This window comes from Lactuca sativa, chromosome 4 (assembly GCF_002870075.4).
Source record: "Lactuca sativa cultivar Salinas chromosome 4, Lsat_Salinas_v11, whole genome shotgun sequence".
NCBI lineage: Eukaryota > Viridiplantae > Streptophyta > Magnoliopsida > Asterales > Asteraceae > Lactuca > Lactuca sativa.
Genome location: NC_056626.2, coordinates 167,503,598 through 167,520,359, shown reverse-complemented (window position 1 = coordinate 167,520,359; position 16,762 = coordinate 167,503,598).

The following is a 16,762-nucleotide window of genomic DNA, read 5'->3' as shown; positions in this document are numbered from 1 at the left end:
ATGGAAAGGGATCGGCCAGAGTCAACTCGGTTGACCAAATGGTAAAGAGAAAGGCTAAGTCTGAGAAAGTCTCATGTGCCATTACCAAAGGGTCCATTTGTTTTGTTGCCAAAGGAAAGGGCATTGGTTGCGAAGCTTCCCTATTCGCCTGAAAGGTCATAAGGTTGATCAAGTCAAGAGGTTTGACTCTACTTCTGGTAAAGTCCACTGTTTAACTCTATTAAGTTTCTATTTGGAGATTCTTATTACATAATGTGAATGGGTCACATGCTGATGTTTTTAAGAATCAAAGAAAAGATAGGAAGCTTAAAGTAAGTATATGTTGATTATGATTACGAAAGTGGGTTTCGATCGCATGGTTCAGCAATCAGAATTTTGAGCTATTGCTTAAGAGTTATAATATATTGCTTATGAATAGATAACAACAAGGTTTTCATGTGGATTGTAAGGATAAGTTTTTCCGCAAAGTTTTAAAATAAAAGAAAAAAGGGTTTTAATTTTATTTATTTTAAAAATATCCTTACAATGGCATCTGTGGAAAATTGTTGCTTATATGTTTCCAGTAATAGCAATATTGGAAAGTGGATTTGATTCTTTCATTTGTGGTAGTGTCTGAATTTACCAAATGAAGAAAGTTTTTCATCACTCAAGTTTCAATTGGACAGAAACTTGGAATCATACAAGTTGTATTGTATGATGAATGAGAATTTTCATCTTTGAAAATCAAGACTAATTCTTTGATCACATGTATATGTGAGTCAATTGAAGGACTAAGGAATTAGGTACACTGGGTGTACACTGGTCAAGGTCCACCACAAAGATTGATTTGTCATGATTTACTGAAGATTAGTAAATATGATTATACTTATAAGGTTAAGTATAATTCTGTAACATTGGAAAGGTTACAATGTATGACAAAACAAATGAGAAGAATCAAATTAGGCAGAAAGATAAAAGTTTCTCAAATCTGAAAGGATGGGAGAGTACTTTAGTATCGTATTTCATGATCATCTTAATGATTATGAGACCATATCACAAATTCATACTCTAAGGACGTCTTAGTGCATTGTTATGGCTAAGAAGAGAGGTCATGAATTGTTGGATTGGTTAAAATCAAGAAGATGAGTCATACTTCGTTCCAAAACAATTCTTAGAGTCATACTCCAAGATTGTAACTTTGAGTGACATAAAGGAAGATTTATTAACACTAGTCAAATGTAAGAGTAAAATGTTTTCTACTCTTGTACATTTGAGATTGGTAAGTTGTGATGTATTGGATGAGACAAAGACCAACTAAGACCAATTGTGTGAAATGTTAGTCTTGATAAGAATCCGTACTATCCCTTGAATATTTGTTTTTTCAAGGAATGGTTCTTGACTGGGGAAACTTATATGTCAAGGGGACAGTGGGAGCCTTAAAGATCCTGAAAAAGTTTCAAGATTTAATTAAGAGTAAAACCTGTAATTTATCACTAGCACACGACTTAAGGTTTGCAACCTATCGTGTTGATATAATTCTTATTTCTGTACCTACTTCAAATTAGTTGAATTTGGATGTGAGTTATCAGAGTTCAACTTGGAAGCATTGGTGGTCCTTGTGCTACCAAGGTGACAAGAAACTAAGATTGAACAAGTTTAATCCATGTAAGGCTGAATTTGTCATTAACCTTATCTTGTGATTATGGTTTTGACAAATTCACATGGATAGGAACTCATACACTATAAAATCTAAGTGTCATAAGGTTTCTCTCCAATTCATGAAAATGATGGTGAGGAAACGCTTTCACTAAGTAGATTTTACGTAGATATCAATTATGTTATTTGTATTTTCAAAAGTCATTAGTGGAGCGCGTGTGGTTAACCGGCACACTAACATGGACTTGTGAGAAATGGAAAATGCCTAAGCAATTGAGACTATGATTACGACATCCCTTTTCATAGTTCTGAAAATTGTTTAGACACACATGTGAGCTATCTAAGAAAGGGTGTATGAATCTAAATTTCAGAAGTCCAGCAAATTTTTGGAAATATGTCAGAGCTAGTGGGAGCATAAGTGTTATGATGATAATCATCATGTTAGTGGGAGCATGATTATTAGGTTTAGTGTTGCAAGTTAGCAATGTTAATTATAGAAAACAAAAGTTTCAATTCGTGAAGTTTCAGGGGTTGAAAAGTTGTTTTGCCATAATTAAGGGAGAGGAAATTATACTTCATTTCAATTCTAGAAGCTTATATTGAGATTTTAATCATCTTTAGTCAAGTATATATGTATGAATTTTATGTTGGAATGGTTCAACTTGAAGAAATTCTATATATATTGCGTTTTCAAAATTCGATTATGATTACGGCATCCCTCTTCATAGTTAAATTTTGAAAATATGGCAAATAAAAAATATTGTAGCAAAAGACTTGTCTAGTATCATGTCTTTATGTCAAACATCATGAATCGTGTCCCATATGCTTCGGATATAGGATCGATTGCATGTGCTATAATATTCATCTTTTCTAAATTTTCCAAATGCTTAAGGCATTGAGAAGGGATAAGTCTAGAACTGGATATGACTAAAGTGATTAAGCAATTGTCGAGGACAAATCTGAGGTTCACCAAAGATTGGTTGCTCAGGGACAATTGGAAGTATGATGTAAGTTGTCGGAAAGGACCATATTGATATATTCTGAAAAGAAGTAACTCTTGTTCGGAAGTGATAGTCAAAATGGGACTATGGAAATGTCTCCATAGGTGGAAGTTATTCAATCTATGTAAGATTAGAAAACCTTAATGCAAGAAGGATGTTCAAAGCAATGTACTTTGAATATGAGACTTTCGTTCCATAGAAGTCGACCTTCTTTGGAATACTCTATAATGACTGGTGACAAGGTTTTGGTGACTTTGTGCATAATCATTACAAGAGGAACATTGCATAAAAGTTTAAAATCTAACAGACTTTTTGGTAAATGATAGGAATCGGGGATTCTCACATTTACAATAAGGATTTGGGATTGTGAGATGAGTATCAATGGAATCATGTTCAATTGATCTACATCACAATGTAAGGATCATAGACAAACATAGTGTGCATACTTGGAGTATGGCATAACTATTGTTTAGAAAAACAAAGTGTACATGCTAGGAGCATGAGACGACTGTTGTTTTTATTCAAGTCTTAAGTTGATTGTTTGAAACATTATACAATGAATAATGTGTAATAAATATGGTGATAAATAAAAGGTGGTTCTATTTATATTCAAAAGGGTTCTGAGACCATATTGGATTCGATTATTATTGTGTTTCACTTTGGATGTTTTGACTTCCAAAATAGCTAGGTTATTCTTTCCGAATGACTAAGTTATTTAAACACTCCACAGTCGTTCATATGTTGGAAGTAGGTATGAATCAAGACTGTCATGAATCGAGTTTGTAGATGGCTAAATGGGTTTAGTCATAGCAATGGTTGCTACTGTTGGATTAATGTCTAAGTCCATAACTATATTTGGTATGTACTTGACCTGACCCGACATGGTCCATTTGGGTTGCACTTCACCGACATAATTTCTATGGATAATCTTTTGAGAATAGTATGTTTATGATTAATATTAATATATTATAAGTTCTAATATATTAATATGGAATCATATTATTTAATTAGTATTGATCAAGAATTAATTTATAATTAATTAAGTGATCAAAAGGAACTAATTAAATATGGACTCTTATATATATATGGAATGGGCCAAGTTCATTTAGGTTGGGCTAAGCTTTCATGGATAGTCCATGGAGTGTTTAACCCATGGATCCTAGGAAATGAAAGGTCATGGGTATTAGGGTTTAACCCTAATCCTCCACACTATATAAAGATGTCCTTGGTTGGTGAAATTGGCACTAGTGTGTGGTACACTAAGAAGGGCTAGCCAATTTCACTAGAGAGAACCAAGTATCCATATTCTCTGAAGTCTTCCAAGGTGTTTTGGTGATTTGTGATTCCATTTGAGGCTTCCACACTATTGGGGCTAAGCTCTTAAAGCTTGAAGACATCAAGCTACATCAAAAAGGTATGTCATCTAACTAGTACTTTGTAGTATAAGAACTTCATAATATGCTAGTTAGGATTAAAGCCTTGGAAAGTTCTTATTTGTATGTATTATAGAGAAAACATAGATCCAAGGTTTATAGGGTTGCATGTACACCATAGGAGTGTTAGAATGCTCAAAACCCAACAGTGGTATCAGAGCCACGGGTTGTTTTCTGTTATATTGATGCAAATATTTTATTTTCAAAGTTGAAAAAAAAAGAAAAAAACATGAAGTTTGTCAAATTTTAAGATAATTACTTGTTCTTCTAAAAAACTAATTATTTGTAAAATTTGAATAATTTGCTTTATGAGTTGAATTAGGTCAAATTTAATAAAAGATAAAATGATATGATTATTTTATTAGTTTTAAAAGTTTGATCTAAAGAGTTTTATTTTTTGAAACCTCCATAAGTTATGGATATGAAAAGGTTTTAAAAAAAATTGATTCAAAGTTTTTATGGAGTTACAAAATTTGGTGTTAATGTTTTAAAGGATTCCATAACTTAAGAATAAGTTATGGATCACCAAAAGTTTTTTGTGTTACCTTGTTTTACGAGTGAATTTAGATTAATGAATAAAATTATGTGATAGTTGGTTTTAATCCAAATTAATCTAAAAGAAGTTCATAAAATGTGTTTATGTAACTTATAAGTCACATTTATGAATCTTAAAACTCATAAAAGTTGTCATAGGTTACAAAATGAAGAGTCTTTTTTCCTTATTAAATTGTTTTATGACTCTATAACTTGTCCTCAAGTTATGGATGACCAAGAGTCTCTTCATTAAATAATAAATTAAAAAAAAGTGTAACCTTAATTAATTCCATAAGTTATAAAATAAAGAAAAGTTAATTCTTTTATTAGTTTAAAGTCTTCCATAACTTGTCCTCAAGTTATGGAACTTGAAGAGTTTTTGGATTAAAACTACTTTAAACACATAAGTTATGGAATTAATTAGTTTTGAATAGTTTCAAAACTTGCCCTCAAGTTTTGGAATTTGAAAAGTTTTCACTTATGAATACTTTAATTCCAAGTTAGCCCTTAGAATTTTAAAGAATTAAAATTCAACCCTTATACTTTATAATATTATAAGTTCATAATATATATGTATAAGAGTAAAGTCAGTCTTACCACTAGTAGGCCTCATTCACGAAGCCAGTCTATAAGGTGGGTATAAGGTTGTTGCCTATAAAATGGCAACTTAATGGGTGTCCACTCTCACCCACCGCTTGCTTGATTGGTGGAGGGTCGTTAGCCGAACGGGTTTGACAGGACTATAATTCTCCCTTCATTAAAAGTATTAATGATAAATACTAAGTAACTAAACTCTTAATAATACCCAATCTTAGTTACTTAGGAAAATGTGAATAAGGTGCTAATCCATGAAATTACACTTTACACTTTGTCTAAGTTGTTAGTGGAGCGTGTGTGGTTAACCGACACACTAAACTGGACTTAACAAGGTAGGTAAAGGGTGACTTAATATTTATCTTAGTATCGATGGAGCGTGTGTGGTTAACCGGCACATCGATTAAGGGGTAAATACTTAAGGGTACCAAGTAATTTGCATGGTTACTTCACACCTTGTTTTGTGATCCTCGGCATCCCAGTCACAAAACCTGAAGGGCACACTCAAGATTGAAACATGCCTTTGAACAGTTCAATGAATCTCAAAGATCTAGGAGTTTCAAAACCAATTAAAACCTAATAATACATTTCGTTTATCTTGGTGGAAATTGGTGAATCGTCATTCACCTACCTTCAAATGTTTTATATCTTGGATTACGGCATCCCTCTTTATAATTGTTTAGACACACAAGTGTGCTATCTAAGGGAAAGTGTATGATTTTGATAAAGTTTTATCAAAACAATCTAGTATCAGAAATCTGAACTTTGGTAAGAAAGTCAGCTGATTTCTGAGTACATGTCAAAGCTAGTGGGAGCATAAGTGTTATGCTAATAATCATTATGTTAGTGGGAGCATGATAATTATGATAAAGTATTGCAAGTTAGCAATGTTAATTATAGAAAACAAAAGGTTTCAATTGGGAAAGAGTTGTTTTGCTATAATTAAGGGAGAGGAAATAATACTTCATCTCAAATCTATAAGCTTAGATCGTGAGGTTTTAATCACTTAGTCAAGGATATATATATGAATTTCATGTTGGAATGGCTCAACATAAGGAAATTCTATATATGGGTCCATTATTTGAGTTCTAAAATTCGATTATGATTATGGCATCCCTTTTCATAATCTGAATTATGAGAACTTGGCAAATTGAAATAGAAATGTTATAGCAAAAGACTGGTTTAGTCTTTATGTGAGACATCATGAATCGATTCCCATATACTTCGGATATAGCATCGATTACATGTGCTATATTCATCATTTCTAAAATTTTCCAAATGCCTGGGGCATTAAGAAGGGAAAAGGTTTAGAACTGGATATAACTAAAAGGATTAAACAATTGTCGAGGATAATCTAAGGTTTACCAAAGATTGGGTGCTCAAGGACAGTTGGAAGTATAGTGATAATTTTGAAAGGACCATATTGACATAATCTGTAAGGAGGCAACTCCTGTTCAGAAGTGATAGTCAAAATGGAATATGGAAATGTTTCAAAGTTAGAAATTATTCAATCTGTGTAAGATTAGGAAACTTAATGCAAGAAGGATGTTTCCAAGGAGCTGATCTCCTTTGGAATACTCTGTAATGATTGTTGTCAAGTCTTTCTGACTTTGTGCATAATCATTACAAGAGGATCAATGCATATAAGTTTAGAATCTAACAGATTTCAGTAAATGGCATGAATTTGGAATTCTTGCATTTGCAGTAAGGATTTGGGGGTGTGAAAAGAGAATCATTGGAGTTATGTTCAATTGATTTATATCACAAAGTAAAGATCATAGACAAACATAGTATGCATACTTGGTGTGTGGCATGACTAGTGTTTAGAAAACATAGTGTACATGCTTGGAGCATGGGACTACTATTGTTTTAAATTCAAGAATAAAGTTGATAGCTGAAACAGTATACATGAATAATGTGTAATCATATGGTGATAAATAAAAGGTGTTTTATTTATGTTCATAGGTTTTGATACCATATTGGATTCAATTCTTCTTGTGTTTCATTTTGCATGTTTTGACTTCCCGAATAAACTAGGTTATTCTTCCAGAATGACTAAGTTATTCAAACCATCCACAGTCGGTCATATGTTGGAAGTAGATATGAATTAAGTCTGTCATGGGTTGGCTTGTAGAGGTCTAAGGTGTTGGACAAAGGGCTACAACACTCATGAGTGCTCATAAGTTCTGAGTATTGGATTCAACCCGTGCTCATTGTAATCACTTCATGGATTTTATCACGAGTGATCATGAGACGATAATATCTTATATTCTTCAAACCTAGAGATATGAGTTGTTACTATGAGTTGGTTGTACATTGATTGCACGAAAACGCATTTGGTAACTCGATGCTATAAAACGTGCCTTTGTGTATTATTCAACAAATAGTAGAACAAGCCATATGAGTCGAAGTTTATCCATTCCTTTTACCTTCGGGATAAAAGCGATATCTGTGGGCCCCTCGATGATATGATGATGACAAATGGAAGTGCTCGGCCGGGCCAGGACTGATTTGATTTGTTCAATTAGTCAGTCGTCATAAATCGGAAATCGGGAAACAACAAATGGACAGAGAGAATGATTTTAATCCATGTCTCAGTCCATATGATGTCTAGAATGGAGGAATATATGATCCCTTATCTAATGGACAAGTTCGTTGACAAGATCAGAGTTCGATAGCGGCTTTAAGAGCTACGATTGCCAGTTAGGTTTGAAGTCATACGCAATAATAGTTTTAGACTTATCCAAGTGGGAGACTGTTGGATTAATGTCTAAGTCCATAACTATATTTGGTATGTACTTGACCCGACCCGACATGGTCCATTTGGGTTGCACTTCACCGACATAATTTATATGGATAATCTTTTGAGAATAGTATGTTTATGATTAATATTAATATATTATAAGTTCTAATATATTAATATGGAATCATATTATTTAATTAGTATTGATCAATATTTAATTTGTAATTAATTAAGTGATCAAAAGGAACTAATTAAATATGGACTCTTATATATATATGGAATGGGCCAAGTTCATTTAGGTTGGACTAAGCTTTCATGGATAGTCCATGGAGTGTTTAACCCATGGATCCTAGGAAATGAAAGGTCATGGGTATTAGGGTTTAACCCTAATCCTCCACACTATATAAAGATGTCCTTGGTTGGTGAAATTGGCACTAGTGTGTGGTACACTAAGAAGGGCTAGCCAATTTCACTAGAGAGAACCAAGTATCCATATTCTTTAAAGTCTTCCAAGGTGTTTTGGTGATTTGTGATTCCATTTGAGGCTTCCACACTATTGGGGCTAAGCTCTTAAAGCTTGAAGACATCAAGCTACATCAAAAAGGTATGTCATCTAACTAGTACTTTGTAGTATAAGAACTTCATAATATGCTAGTTAGGATTAAAGCCTTGGAAAGTTCTTATTTGTATGTATTATAGAGAAAACATAGATCCAAGGTTTATAGGGTTGCATGTACACCATAGGAGTGTTAGAATGCTCAAAACCCAACAGCTACAACAATCATGAGTGCTCATAAGTTATGAGTATTGGAATAAACCCACGCTCACTTGTATCACTTCATGGAATTTGTCTCGAGTGATCATGAGACGGTAATATCATATAAATCTTCAAACCTAGAGATATGAGTTGTTACCTATGAGTTGGTTGTGCATTGATTGCACGTAAATGCATCAGTAACTTGATGTTATAAAACGTGTCTTTGTGTACAATTCAACAAGTAGTAGAATAAGCATATGAGTCGAAGTTTATCTGTTCCTTCTAGAAATAGAAGCGATATCTGGGCCCCTCGATGATTTTGTTGTGACCTATGTACCGGCTGGTCAGAAGTAAAATTGATGTGTTCGATTAAGTTCTTTGTCAAACAAATCGGAAATCGGGAAACAAACTGCTGGACAATAAGTACGACGTTGTTCCATGTATTTGTCCGCCTGATATCATGAGAACAGAGGATTATATGATCACTTATCTAAAATAGCGCTTCATAGTTCAACAGAGTTTTTGAGAGCTACGATTGCGGGTTGGTTCCTGAAGTAACATACACAAATATAGTTATTAGACTTATCCAAGTGGGAGTCTGTTGGATAAGGTGTCTAAGTCCATAACTTATTTGGTATATACTTGACCCGACCCGGCATGGTCCATTTGGGTTGCATTTCATCCAAACTATTTATGGATAATTTTATGAGAGTTATACACATATGTTTATTAATATATTATAAGTTATAATATATTAATATGAAGTCATGTTATTTAATTAGTCTTAGTCTTAAATTAATTATGAATTAATTTAGAGATTAAAAGGAAGACTAATTAGATTGTGGGCTATTGGTTTTATATAGTGTGGGCTAACACTCATTTGTTAATGGGCTAGGCTTATATGGAAGTCCATGGATGATCCATGGAGCTTTTAACCCATGGATCCTTGGAAAGGAAAAGACATGGGTTATTAGGGTTTCACCCTAATCATGTACACTATATAAGCATGCTTATGTTGCATGAAATAGCCACTAGTGGCACTAGTTGTGTGAGTTTTGTGTGTGGCCGAAAATTACAAGTGTGTGTACTCTCTCAAAGTTTTCCAAGAGTTTGTGGTGATTTGTGATTCCATTTGAGGCATTCACACTATTGGTGCTTGGCCCTCAAACTCCTTAGGAATTAAACTCATCATCAAAAGGTATGTAATCTCATCTAATTTTTTTATGTTTAAAAGTACCCCATGCCATGTTAGATAGGTTATGAACCTTGGAAAATTATTATTTTGCATGTATTTAGACAAACATAGATCCAAGGTTTATTAGGGTTGCATGCACACTTAGGAAGTGTTAGATTGCTTAAAACCCAACAATATATACCAGTTAGTTGGTGTTTGTACTCAAGGTAAAATTGATAGTGTTCTAGGTGTTATCCTAAGGAAATAAAACGAGGACTTTTCTACCGATTAGAAATAAAATCATACCAAGTAAGAATTAATTCATCATTTATCATTATTTAGGCCTTAGATAGTTCTTACCAGTTTGTATTTCAACTTTATACTTGAAACCTTCAACAAAGATTTTACAATTATGTTTTAACATGTAAAATATAATTTATAACCAGTACAGTTGTTAATAATATTGATTTGGTATCTTGTGCTTAATGTTAGACATTTATTAGAAAGGGAGTTATACATAACCATGTATAGTTCCTTAATCATTGATTTTCTCTACTACTTAGTGAAAATATCATTAGGAATCCGTTATAAACTACACTATTTTCCTTCAAAGATCCCTTTCTTGAAGTAGGAATATATGAATGCCATTTATATAATAAAGATAACAATATCAAAGATGAGTTTGATTTAAAACAAATTTAAGGTAAAAATATTTTGCATATATAACTTGTTATCTATAAAACATTGATATCTACTTTATAATTCTAATTAAGTGATTTAGTCTCATAAAAAGAATTTTAATCATTTCCGAATATGACGGTGATCGTTATGAAAAATGAGTTAAGTAAATAGCCAGTAATTCATAAACTAACTGAGACATATATTTAGACAAGCTAAATTTAAAACATATATTGTTCCGAAATAAACATTGTATCATAATACAAGTGCATTATGTTCATAGCATAATTAGTAAACTAAACTCCAAGAGTATAGTTCCAACTTGATTGTGCTCCACTGTTACTCTTCTATAAATATTTACAAGCCATTCATAAATATTAGGTTAACATTTAAGTACCAAGTACGTAAGTGTTATATGAAATGTATGAGTTCTATCTAGTAGATACCTGAAGTACTAGTCTCTTCCAGACTTTCCATGCAGATAAGTGGAGTGGATCCTCTTCCAATGTTTAGTTTCTCCACAAAAGAAACAAGATCCAAATATATGGGCCTTATTGAATTTCTTGGGCTTAGAGGTGTTCAGTCCATAAAACATGGGCCTCCTAGATCATACAAGGTGACTCTTTTGGGCCTTGAACTATATATAGTTTGATGTTGGAAACATCTTTAGCATCAGATTGAGGCCTTTACTATGTATCATGTTCAGGCTTGTTGCTCAAAGCAAATAATTTAGGACTTGGACCTTTAAGTGTGTACAATTTCATATCTCTCACGAGATAGTCTCTTAAGACATGAACCCATTCATTGAAGTTGTTTCTATTGAATGTTATTGTCTCAATAAGTCACTAAAGAAAAAAATGACAATTCATGGTAATGACAATGGATTATTTAACTAGAAAATTTTAACAAAATGCATTTAGTATTTTCAATATTTAAACTCTTTAATAATTAATACCCTTTTAGTTTCCAAAAACATTAATTATCAAAGTCTTGGATCCAAGTTGAAAAACAAATGAATGGTTAGGTATCATCTATCCCATCCACTTGAATTCAACATGGTAGATATCGATTATCAATTATATGTTATTATATAATTTCTAGATTGATGGGATCACTAATAACAAATTTAATTAGGCATGTTTGATCCCAACTATGCCTCGAAATTCTCTTGCTTAGGTATCCTTTATCACAAAAGATTTTCGATCAAATCATCCAATTTGAAAAACATGTGTAATCGGCCTATAACTTGGTTATAGAAATCACGAATACACCCCGACCATCAAAAGTTAATACTAAGCAGTTAGGTAACCTTTATCCCACTAGTGCATAGAAAAGATGTGCGAGTTCTCTTAAAAAAGGATTGCATACATTTTTGGTTTGTAAAAAGGGTCTTTTATATGGTTTATAATTCTAGTTTTAAAAACATATGATATCATGGTTATTACATGCATATAATAAACCATGATACCAATTTTCAAAAGAAAATTACTTTTATAACTTCAAAAGAATAAACCATGATACCAACTTTCAAAAGAAAATCACTTTTATAACTGCACGCCCAGAAGCAACAGTTGATCATTATGGCTACTTCTTAAGGTACCTTTTGATTAGGAATTCTAGTAATCCGATGTAATGTTTTATCTATCCTTATTGAATATGGTAGTTTATAGAGTAAACTCTCAAGAATTCCATAGAGCTTAGAGCCTGATGATTCAAACCAGTACTATCTAGGAAAGATATCATGGTCATCACACGATAATAGCAAATCTTTGAAAAAGGTTAACGAGACCAATTCCAAAGAAAGATCAAGTTATTCCTTAACCTCTTAAGACAAAGGATACCTATTTTCCTGAGGCTCGCATGCCTATATCTAACCCCCGATGAGGAACCTCACAAGAAGTGTGAATCCTCAGAAGCAACTAGAGAGCCAGCAGAATCGTCATAAGAGCCGTCCAAGAGCCCTTCGAAGTCCTTTGAGGAGGACGATTCTGCTAAGGACGAGACAAATACCACCAAGTAGGAAGTTGATTTCTCTCATTAAGAGAATTAAAAGGACATAAATCAATATAGGATTCACTACTCGTCTTTATCCCTTGAAACGTCATCTATTTCTGTCATACCTACCCACACGTATCACGAGTCAATGATGAGTTGGGAATCATCAAAATAAGTGCCATAAACCCAAAATTTAGGTAAGGAGCTAAGAATAGATAAAAACATTGAACTTCCAGGCACAAGTTGTAGAGAAAAATTCATCATCGCAAAGGCAAGTGTCTATGCGATAAAGATAAGAACTTCATCCACTTAGCAATAGATCCCTAAGCTATCATGGAAGGCTTCTAAGTTATGCCCTAAGATCTATGAGTTATAAGAAGTTTGTTATGAAAGAAAGAGGCAACATCTCTATCCCTCTAAAAATATCATTTTAGTACACCGAAACTTTCCCCTCCTAACATAGAAATGTTTGTGATATTTGTTATTGCACTAACTTGTACGCTTAGCCGTTACTACCTACATCCATAAAAGGCATCATAGACTAACACTCTCTCTTTTACTAACTCTAATAGGATCCAAACATGCCTCAGAGAAGAGTAGCCAGAAGAAACCCCAAGGCACAACCAAACCTTGATGCAGCAACCATCGAGGCGTTGATCACCCAACCGATCGCTGAAGCCCTAGCTGATAGGAATGTCGATTCCGAACAAGGTAGAGGAACCAGATGAGATAGTACACATGGTACTAATGGAAGCCACCCAAGAGCATGTACGTATAAGGAGTTCATAGGTTGTAAGACCAATCCTTTCTATGGAACGGAAGGAGTAGCAGGACTGACTCGATGGAGCGAGAAGATGGAGTTAGTATTTGAGATCAACTTCTGTGCTGAATATTGCAAAGTTAGGTTTGATTTCAGTACCTTCGAGGACACAACATTGTCATTGTTGAAAAACCTTGTCAAAACCATGGGATTTATTACAGCTAATTCCATCTCTTCGGATGAGTTAAATCAGCTACTAACTGAAGAGTACTATCCCAGAGAAGAGATGCAAAAGCTAGAATTGGAGCTCTGGAATCTTACCATGCCAGATGCATACATTGCAACTTATACTAGTCGCTTCAATGATCTCACCATCTTTTGTCCAAGGATTGGTTACGGCTTCCATGCCAACGACTTATGTTAGTGCCAAGAGACTGGACTTTACCCTAACCAATTAGGAAATCCGCCAGGGCACCATGATTCTAAATATTGATCTCCTATGATCAGAAAATAGCAAGAGAGAGTCGGATGAAAATTCAGAGCAAGTAGCATGGAAGAAGCAAAACTTAGGGAATGTCTATAGCAACCATTCTATCACCCACTCCTTTAAGGCAATATGTAGGAGATCTTTCATTATGTAATAACTAAAACTACCATAATGTAGGTGCATATAGAGAGTTAATCTACAATAAGGCAATAAGGGCTACACAACTAAGTCTTGTAGGGGTTTGCCACTCGCTACTCCCCAAGGAACTACTATTGGAAGGAACCATAATTGTTATGAATGTGTAGAAGTGGGCCACACCAAAAGAGAATACCCAAGCTTGGCATATCAAAGGGGTAATGCTCAAGGAATTACATTTGTCATTATCATGAGCGACGCTGCCCAAAATCTTCCCTTAAGAATTGGTACGTCCTTCCTTATAAATTACGAAATAACTATATAAAGATATAGTTATATAAACATTAGATAACAACACATTACAAAATAAATCTAAGAAGCTGTTATTCATTATAGGATGGATACATAGGATATATGATTCCAGAATTAAATATTTTTAAAAGAGTTATTCAGCTCTATTGCACAACTCTCGTTTGAGGCTAACCATAATATGTAGGATTCAAACGGTCAAGAAATTGTCTAATTTTAGCATTATGTGATAGTATTCACGAGATAATAAGATAACATTAGAATGGATGATAATGAAAGGTAAAAGAATCCATGTGGTAATACTAGGATCCTATGAAAATTCTGAAATGAATTATTAATCAACCTTTCAGTTATTATAGACACTCTCACTCTTGGTCTCAGTAAGTACTTTGATTGAGGGATCACTCTCACTCTCACTCTTCGTATCAGTAAGTACTTGACTAAGGGAACACTGTCACTCTTACTGTTGGTATCAGTAATTAGTTAACTAAGAGATCACTCTCACTGTCACTCTTGGTATTAGTAAGTATTTGACTGTGGGATCACTCTCACTCTCACTCTTGGTATCCATAAGTAATTGACGGAGGGATCACTCTCACTCTCACTCTTGGTATCAGTAAGTACTTGACTGAGGGATCAATCTCACACTCACTCTTGGTATCAGTACGTAATTTGTTGGATTAGTGTCTAAGTCCATAACTATTTTGGTATGTACTTGACCCGATGGTGCATGGTCCTTTTGGGTTGCCTTCACCAAAGCAACTTGATAGGATGAATTATGGAGAGAAAGGATTAATTATGATTTATTAATATATTATGAGAATAATATATTAAAGGAGAAATCATATTGTTTAATTAATATTAGTCAATAATTAATAAGAATTAAGTTTGTGACTAAAAGAGATTAATTAAACTTAAGGGACTGGAATTGTAATTATAAGATAATTGCAATTGGGCCATGGATTACCTTATATTATAAGGTTGGACGAATTCTATGGGGAAACCCATTAGAAATCGTCCAAGGCTTATTAAGGAAGGAGTCCATGGGTTGCTTAGGGCTTAAGCATCCAAATTAGGGTTTCCTTGTTAGATAACCCTAATAGCCTCACTATTTAAAGAACCCTTATGCCCCAAAAACGTGGTGAACTTGTTGTCTAGGGTTTCCACACGTTTTGGGCAGCCTCCTTCTCTTCTCTTTTTCATCCTCTTGCTCTTGGTGTTCGTGAACCATTAGAGGAGTGACATTTGTGACTCTAAGCTTTATAAAGTCATTACAAGAAGGATTTGAGATTGTTATTGCTACATAACAATCAAGGTATGATCTAAACCCTAATTCATATGTTATATTGATTATCATATACTAGATCTAGGGTTTATAGTCTTGGATGAATTGCATGTACAATAGAGAAACCTAGATCCAAGCATTAGGGTTTGTATGAGCACATACGATGTTCTTATGGCCAAAACCCATCAGTGGTATCAGAGCCTTGATTGGTTTCTATTGTATTGATGCCTTGTATGTTTGTTCAAGTTGCAAAAACGGTTTTTGAGCTCCCTGCCTGATGAACTCGGCGAGTACCATAGTGTACTCGGCGAGTAGGCCTCAACTCGGCGAGTCCAGTGTGGTACTCGGCGAGTTCGAGCGTCAGATGGAGCTATTTTCGGGATTTCTTGCTGTTTTACACATGGATACTTGCGTTATCTATTTTAGGTCATTAAAATCCGATTTTAAACATATTTATGAGTATATCCTTGATTAAACAAAAGATAATTACCAATTGATTAGATAATAATTTCCTTATATGATAAAGTTTGATTATTTGTATTAATTGGGTAACTTATTTTGCAAAAAAATTGAAATTAGGTCAAATATAGATAATGATGAAATTAATTGTTTAATTTAGATTATTTGTTATTTGATCATTGTGTTATGAAAAGTTTCAATTTTCCCCTTTAGGTTTTATAGTTTAAATTTGACCTCAAAAGTTTTTGTTTTGAAATTTAAATAGTTGAAACCCTAATGTTTTGAAAAGGATTCAAAACTTGCCCTCAAGTTTTGGAATTTAAATTTTGATTAAAAGTTTAATTTTGATGTATATTTAAATTTTAAACCCTAATGTTTTTGAAATGTTTCAAAACTTGCCCTCAAGTTTTGGAATTTAAAAGTTGATTAAAAGTTTAATTTAGGAATGTTAAATTCTAAAACCCTAGTGATGTTTTGAAAAGATCATATCACACCCTTATGGTTTTATTAATTAATTATGGTGTATAATTAAAAGAGGTTTAATAAATCCATAAAGTTTTGGTTTACAATCTAATTGAATTAAAAGTATAATTGTTAAACTTGACCACCTAGTATTTTAAAAGTGTAAAATACACCCTATACTATATATAACATTAAAAGTCTAACATTATATATATGTATGAGTAAAAGTCAGTCTTACCGTTAGTAGGCCTCATTCACGAAGCTGGTCTATAAGGGGTGTTTAAGGAAATTGCCTATAAAATGGTGATTGAATGGGTATCC